Source organism: Pavona decussata, unplaced genomic scaffold, assembly GCF_977016875.1.
Source record: "Pavona decussata unplaced genomic scaffold, jaPavDecu1.1 SCAFFOLD_135, whole genome shotgun sequence".
In the NCBI taxonomy this organism is placed as follows: Eukaryota; Metazoa; Cnidaria; class Anthozoa; order Scleractinia; family Agariciidae; genus Pavona; species Pavona decussata.
The window spans coordinates 1,015,001-1,023,084 of NW_028145548.1; the positions used below are offsets into that span (position 1 = coordinate 1,015,001).

The window sequence follows — 8,084 nt, forward strand, 5'->3', positions numbered from 1 at the left end:
CTGCACAGTTCGTTCCTGTGGCGTTGTTTATTCTGCTGTACAAGGTGGTTCTAACTCCTAAGATTGTGGACAAAATCCTAAAGTGCGACCATTCAAATGACAGCTACTGAGCAGTACTTTTCTTTGCCTGTTTACTCTTCTGTACGTACTGCAGGGTGGTTCTACGTTTTGAGTCTGTGGATGAAACCTTACCGTATGACCATTCAAAAGAAAGCTACTGCACAGTACTTTCATGTTGTACTGTTTATTATGGTGCACAAGGTGGTTCTATAATATGTTGATTGATCTTCTTCCCTCAATTTGTTTCAACTGTAATTGTAATATCCGTTTCACTGTCTTCAAACACTATATGTAACATAACTCTCTAATGAGGAAGCCTTATATATTCTATAAGTCGGATGTTTCGAAAACGAAGACCCCAAAAGCGAAGACCGAAGACCTAAGACCCCCTGATCGAAAACGAAGACCCCTGATCGAAAACGAAGACCCCCTCATCGAAAACGAAGACCCTTTGATCGAAAACGAAGACCCCCTGATCGAAAACGAAGACCCTTTGATCGAAAACGAAGACCCCCTGATCGAAAACAAAGACCCTTTCGCCTCAGCTCAGACCTAAAGACAAATTCTGTCAAGTGCCTTTGTCAGTATTGACATACACAAGACAGCATTTGTATTAAACTGCGATTTAGGGGAAATTAGGTATCATTACAAATCCTGGGAGGGGAAGGAGTGGGTTGACAATACTCGTGTTCGTTTGCCTAAAACATGGAATCTTGAATCCGGAATCCGGAATCTGGAATAAAAAAAAAAAACAAAAATGAAAATTCGTCGACATGAAAATTTCAACGAAGGTTAAAGTCACTTGGGAAACAGTTTTTATAGCTTTTGGAAAATTGTAATATCAGTCAGGAGCCCAGTGAAATTTTCAAAAGTTTCCCTTAGATTTCAATTGCTTAGGCAGTTGAGCCACTCATTTGGAATAAAGGTCCCCAATCTTCTAACGTACCCTTAAATACCCCCACACCTCTTCCTACTCGATAACGTTTCCTCCTGCCATAGCACGTAGATAGACAATGAAACGTAACTAGAGAAAAGAGTCAGTGTTGCGTTTATCACTCATCAACTCTTCGCAAGACTCACTGTCTTTGCATAATAATATAAAAAGTCTTGAAACAAATCCGTATTGGGGTGGCTTAGATTTCATCTTAAAAAAAAGCTTTGAATTGGCACTGACCCTGGGGCCCGTTTCTCGAAAGTCCCGATAATTAACTGGCCCGGAAAGCTGTTGTTGTTTATATTCAAGGTCGAGGTTTCAATAGTTTTGCAGATAATATGACAAAACTATCAGTTAACAAACAGGCCCGTAGCAAGGCTAAAACAACTGAGGGGGCTTAGCATAATTGTGAATGGTGAAACAAAACTACCCCCCCCCCCCCCCGTCACTCAAAAACAGACTGATTTGGGAGTTTAAGATGCAACGAGAACTTAAAAAACTCGGTAGATTTAGTACATAAAACAATAACTTTGCACCTACATCACACTCATAGGCACATGTTTTTGCCTTTTCTTTAACGTGGACTACTACGTGAAGTTTACTAATTTCACGTTTGAAGGAGGACGTAGACAAACGACGACAAATTTTTCTTTCTCTTTTTCTGAATAAATTTGGAATCGGGCAGTAAGAATCCGACTGCAGGAGAATTTTTTTTCTCAGGTTTTGAGGAGATATTTGTGTGGATTTTTTTGTGTGAGAACGCGGGAACACTAAATTTTTATAAACTAAGGACATTTGTATTGCTTGAAATGAGTGGATATCTTAGCAAACAAGTAGTTTATTTCGACAGCTTTCACGGCTTCAGATTGGTTGATTTCAATCCATTTTGATTCTTATTTCCGATTCACAAGATAGGAGTGCCTGTTAGCGGAGGAAACTGACAGGTAGTAAACAGACTATTAAAGGTTGTGAAAAGGCACTTGCAGCGTCAGAATTCATCATTAATTTGTTTTAATTTTATATTTTTGAGCACATTGCTTTTTAACTTCCAAAAATTCTGGGGGGGCTCAAGCCCCCCCTGCCCCTCCCCCCGCTACGGGCCTGACAAAACAGAATGAACTGGTTTGTTAGCTACGACCCGCACTTTTATTCTTTAGATTTTCATTTGAATATTTGATTTCGGGCCCGATAAGTTACCGGGACTTTCGAGAAACGGGCCCCTGGATAGATAGCGGGCAAAGTTATTTATTCATTTATCAACTCATCCGTCCGTCCGTCCGTCCGTCCGTCCGTTCGTTCGTTCGTTCGTTCATTATTTCATTCCCTTCGTTCCTTCGCTCACTCACTCACTCGGTTGTGGTTCTGTCATGCCTGCCGGCATACATTCGTACGTTCAATCATGTATGCATGTATTCATTTATGCACCTTTTTACAAAAGAGTGTCGAGCTGCCGGTACAAAGGTAACGTTTTATGTCGATGGCCTTTTTTGAAATACAGTAAGAACTTCAGGAGCCTGTGAACGATTTCCCATAATTTAGTAATCACAATAGCAAGCTGTAGATAACAAATTATTTTATATCCTCTAATTCTAGATACCGTGGAAGCCGGTAGATCTATTGATTTTGATTTAGAGGTAATAAGTCTAAATATTTTAAGCCCCATTCCCACCCTTATGCCCAAACAATTTGTTGAGCCGTAATATACGTTAGTCACAATGTTATGACATGTGTAAAGATACATTTCCATCGTCACCATTGTGAATGCGCTAATGTGCCTACTGTGCCTGTCAAAACACCACCAATCGTACACATCCCTCTCCCCTAGCTTTTCCGAAAGAACGAAAATCCCCTACTCACAAGCCAATCAGCATACGGCAAGTTGCACAGAAAAAGAAAAATAGAAAGAAAAGAAAGTCTTTCCTGATTTACGGATTCCGTTTATTTGATTTTATAAAAATAGAAAGGTGTCGTTTTGGTGTGTTTTAAAGTTTTACGCTTTAAAGGGACTGTCTTAGAATACTAACACTTAGGCAAACTTTTGAAAATTTCACTGGGCTCCTGACTGATATTATAATTTTTCAAGAGCTATTAAAATTGTTTCCCAAGTGACTTTAACCTTCGTTGAAATTTTCATGTCGACGAATTTTCATTTTTGTTTTTTTTTTTTTTTTTATTCCAGATTCCGGATTCCGGATTCCGGTTCCATGTTTTAGGTAAACGAACACGAGTATTGTCAACCCACTCCTTCCCCTCCCAGGATTTGTAATGATACCTAATTTCCCCTAAATCGCAGTTTAATACAAATGCTGTCTTGTGTATGTCAATACTGACAAAGGCACTTGACAGAATTTGTCTTTAGGTCTGAGCTGAGGCGAAAGGGTCTTCGTTTTCGATCAGGGGGTCTTCGTTTTCGATCAAAGGGTCTTCGTTTTCGACCAGAGGGTCTTTGTTTTCGATCAAAGGGTCTTCGTTTTCGATGAGGGGGTCTTCGTTTTCGATCAAAGGGTCTTCGTTTTCGATGAGGGAGTCTTCGTTTTCGATGAGGGGGTCTTCGTTTTCGATGAGGGGGTCTTCGTTTTCGATGAGGCGGTCTTCGTTTTCGATGAGGGGGTCTTCGTTTTCGATGAGGGGGTCTTCGTTTTCGATCAGGGGGTCTTAGGTCTTCGGTCTTCGCTTTTGGGGTCTTCGTTTTCGAAACATCCCTATAAGTCCTATGGTTTCTCCTAAGGCTTCCTTAGTAAAACTTTGTCTATAATGTAATTTTTTTGTACCCTTATTTTGCTTTTTTGTCACGTGTTTGTTGAAACAAACAAACAAACAAACAAATTTTGATTTAATGGACGAAATCCTAAAGTGTGACCAATCAAATAAATGAAAGCTACTACATTTCTGTGGTAATGTTTATTATGCTGTACATAGTGGCTTCAATTTTTGAGTTTGTGGACGAAATCCTAAATACTGACCATTCAAATGAAAGCTACTGAACAGTACTTTTCTGTGGTGCTGTTTATTATGCTGTCAAGGTGGTTCTAATTTTTGAGTGTGTGGATAAACTCCTAAAGCTATGTAAACTGTCAATATAAAAGAAGCTACTGCACAATGTTTTCCTGTGCCAGGAGCTGTTTATTATATGCTGCACAAGTTGGTTCCAACTTTTGAGCTAATAGACAAAATCCTGTAGTGTTACAAATCAAATGAAAGCCTAACTGAGCAGTACTTTCCTGTGGTGCTGTTGATTCTGCTGTACAAGGTGGTTCTAGGTTTTTAGTCTGTGGATGAAATCTTTAAGTACGACCATTTAAATGAAAGGTACTGAGCAGTACATTCCTGTGGTACTGTTTATTATGCTGTGTAAGGTGGTTCTAATTTTTAGCTTATGGACGAAATCCTAAAGTGTGACCAATCAAATGAAAGCTATTGAGCTGTACTTTCCTGTGGTGCTGCTTATTCTACTGTTCAAGACGGTTATAAGTTTTGACTCTGTGGATGAAATCCTAAAGTATGACCATTCAAATGAAAGCTACTGAGCAGTACATTTCTGTGTTACTGTCTATAACGCTGTACAAGGTTGTTCCAACTGTTGAGTTTGTGGACGAAATCCTACAAGAGCTAGTGATCATTCAGATGAATGCTACTGAACAGTACTTTCTGTGGCGCTGTTTATTATGCTGTACAATGTGGTTCTAACGTTTGAGTCTGTGGAAGAATTCCTAAAGCTATATAAACTGTGTCAATTTAAATGAAAACTACTGCACAATACTTTCCTCTGGAGCTGTTTATTATGCTGCATAAGATGGTTCTAACGTTTGAATTTGTGGATGAAATCCCAAAGTGTGACCATCCAAATGAAAGTTCCTGCGCAGCGCTTTCCTATATGGTACAACTATTTATTATGCTGTACAAGGTGGTTCTAACTTTTGAGTCTGTGGATAAAATACTCAAGTGCAACCCTTCAAAAATGCTATTTAGCAATACTTTACTAGTGTGGTGTTGCCCATTATGCTTTAAAACATGTTATAACAAATTCGGCCTTCTGTGGATGAAATCCTAAAGTAAAACATTTCACATGAAAACCGTGACTGAGCAGTCATTTACAAGGCCAATTTAATCGGTCAAAACGACTTAGCTATAAATACAAACAAACGCATGTAAGCAAAAACAATATGCTTTAAATTCTTAGACTTCACTTACTTATTACAGGTTTTCGAGGGGAAATTTTAAAATTTTCTTCGATGGAATTTCAATTTCCGCCTCTCCCATAGTTTTAAGGTCTAAAATAAATCTTCTTGCCTGTGCTGTTAAACAGACTAGCGCACCTTAAATTAGGCACCTTAAATTGGTAGAATTGGAACAAGTACATGGAAGCACTAACATTTATTTAATTGTTCTTCCTGTGGGTAGATATAATAAATAGTAAATAAAAAACTTTATTTATATAGCGCAAAATACATAAATATATGATCTAATGCGCTTTACATTACAATGCTTATAATACTACAATGTTACAGCTTTTTAAATAGTTAATAAATGGATACTAAATAAAAAAATCACACATATATGCATGCAAAAGATCTGTGTTAAAATACTACAGGTCATATAAGATTAGATCCATTCCATTAGATACTTATTTCGAAAATTGAAAATAAGGTGACTGCAAGATCACAACGCACCTTTCTTCCAAAGCTTTCAGTCGTTTTTCAAAGTTTTGTCGTCTGGGCGTCGTATTGGTCTTAGATGCCCTTCGTTCACGGTACAGCAAGGAATGTTTCAGTACACCAGTTTCAGCGCCATCAGCAGAAACTCCGTTGAAGCCTTGATCTTCTCGACGCTGTCCGTCCAGAGTTTCAGGCATAGCAGAGATGTGAGCAAAAATGGCGCAACACATCACCAACAACGCCGCGAAATGCAGACCGCCGCGAGGAGTAATAACTGGAGACAACTTCATTGCAAACCAAATCGGCTTTCCGTTCATCGAATCGTTTTGAATTTCACGCAAAAGCGAAGAAATCGCAACTTCTTTCTCTTCAACTCAAGAAAGTTGTTATGTGCAATCGATATCGCAGAGTACTACATTGAAATCGGTGCGAGAAAATTTTCGCGTCCATGACGTAGCGCACACTAACTATAGCTAGCTGATTATTATGATCGTACAATGTCCGCAACTGTCAATATTAAACGTTCCAAATCTATTTAAACTTTTGGAGAAACCTTTCTACCAGAAGGAAGTCCGAAAAACACTTCGTCCGATTTACCTCGAGTAGCAAAATACCTAAAATGCGAGTACAACCGAAAAGCAAGGAGCTAGACGAAGCATTGAATATTTAGAGCAGTCGCAAGTGGTAAGGATGTCGAAATTAGTTGGAGTATGTATTCGCCTCAACGGAAAATAAAACGCTTAAATTTACATCAGTGTTTAGTAAATCATAAGTACGTTCCGGTAGAACGGGCTCTTTTGTATTCTGTTCGTCCGAGATGACTTTGATGACTTTCACGGTGATACGATCTACATGAGTGAAGCCGGATCAAGGTGTCAAGGGTGAACTTTCAGCCTGTGTTTTATTATGCTGTACAAGGTGGTTCTAACTTTTGAGACTGCGAATGAAATCCTAGAGTGTGATTATTCCAATGAAAAGTACCGAGTAGTGCGTTCCTGTAGTGCTATTTATTCTGCTATACAAGGTGGTTCCAAGTTTTGAGTTTGTGGACGAAATCATGGACAATTCAGTTACAAAAGCTCAGTCGAGCAGTATGTATTCAATGTTTTTGTGATGCTGTTTATGATGATGTGTGAGGTGATCCTAACGTATGAGTCTCAAAAGATTCTGTTGATAAAATCCTTACGTGTGACCATTCAAATGATCATGAGCAGTACTTCCTGGTGCTGTTTCTTCCCACAGTGTACAAGGTGGTTCTAAGTTTTGAGTCTGTGGATAGAATCCTAAGAGAATGACTGCATGATTCCTCCCTTCCTGATGATAAGATTTCTTCGAGACATTTGGAAAGTTCAGTGTAGTCTAAGGTTAATTAGACTTAAAACCTGACATTGACCTAGCCTGCGAACGCAGACGTATTTCCGGCTGTCGGAGTGAAGCGACAGCCGGGAATACGTCTGCGTTCGCAGGCTAACATTGACCGGGATGTTAAAATTTTTTCCGCCGTAAGTGCTTTGTCAATAAGAAACAGATTCATTTAACGGTGACAGTTGGTGAACGGAAATGAATCTCAGGGCAGAAAATTTCACTAAACGACTTTAATCCGGTTTTTTAGACAACCAACAATTTCAGCCAAATAGACTAACCCCTGTAACTATCACGAGGTCAATCGGGGAGCGTCAAATTTGTTATAAAACTGTTCTGAAACCCATTTTGTTGTGCTTACTGATACATAATAAATTTAAAATAATAACACGTTCGACTTTTGTTGGATTAATTGTTAAGACGGTTCAATTTAACGTTTTGAGCCGATATTTAGTGTTAGAAAACAGGCGATCAACCACGGGCCGCCGATCGAGGTTCATCAGTTTTATCGATAATATTTACGAACCCCTCACCAGAATATAATTCACCGTTATAATTTGCATGCAAAGGCTAATTTGCCCAACTTGACAGAGCGCTACAAATTGTTTTAGTGAATCAGACCGATTGTGACCGAGTTTCACCCGCTCTACACAAACAGAAAAGAAATCAGCCGGAAAATTGTAATGTATAAATTGTCCCATGCCATTAAGCCCACCAATAGGGCAGATAAAATGCTATTGTTTATTAAGCCTTAAGACAATCACAGACTGAAGTTTATGTTTGGTTAGTGTAGACTTAACATTCGACTTAATTTGCAATGATACTGAAAATAACCCCACAAAACATTCACTGAGTGACGGGAACATTACGATCAATAATTGTAATGGGGCAAGTCATTCTAGGATATTAATTCTCAAACTTTACGATCACAAATAATACCCTAAGGTCAGTATTGAATTCGTGATCAAGAGCAGCCTCGTCCTCAATTGCTCTTTTTGACTACAATAGGTATGGGAAGTATGATCTTTTCTCTTATAGAAGATCACACGTGACTAATGCCCATGGCTAGGTAA

At 38.9% G+C, this 8,084-nt stretch overlaps 1 long non-coding RNA gene and 1 pseudogene across 2 annotated transcripts in view; one reads left to right on the top strand and one right to left on the bottom strand.

The window, feature by feature from the left end:
- Positions 1 to 6,459, bottom strand: part of LOC146467540 (uncharacterized) — an 11,765-nt pseudogene extending 5,306 nt beyond the window's left edge. Inside the window, exon 1 of the transcript XR_014867721.1 lies at positions 5,665 to 6,459. The product of XR_014867721.1 is annotated as an uncharacterized LOC146467540 (transcript). The remainder of the gene's footprint in view (positions 1 to 5,664) is intronic.
- The window catches only part of LOC146467539 (uncharacterized), a 59,144-nt gene that overhangs the window by 23,018 nt on the left and 28,042 nt on the right, over positions 1 to 8,084 (top strand). The window lies entirely within an intron of this gene.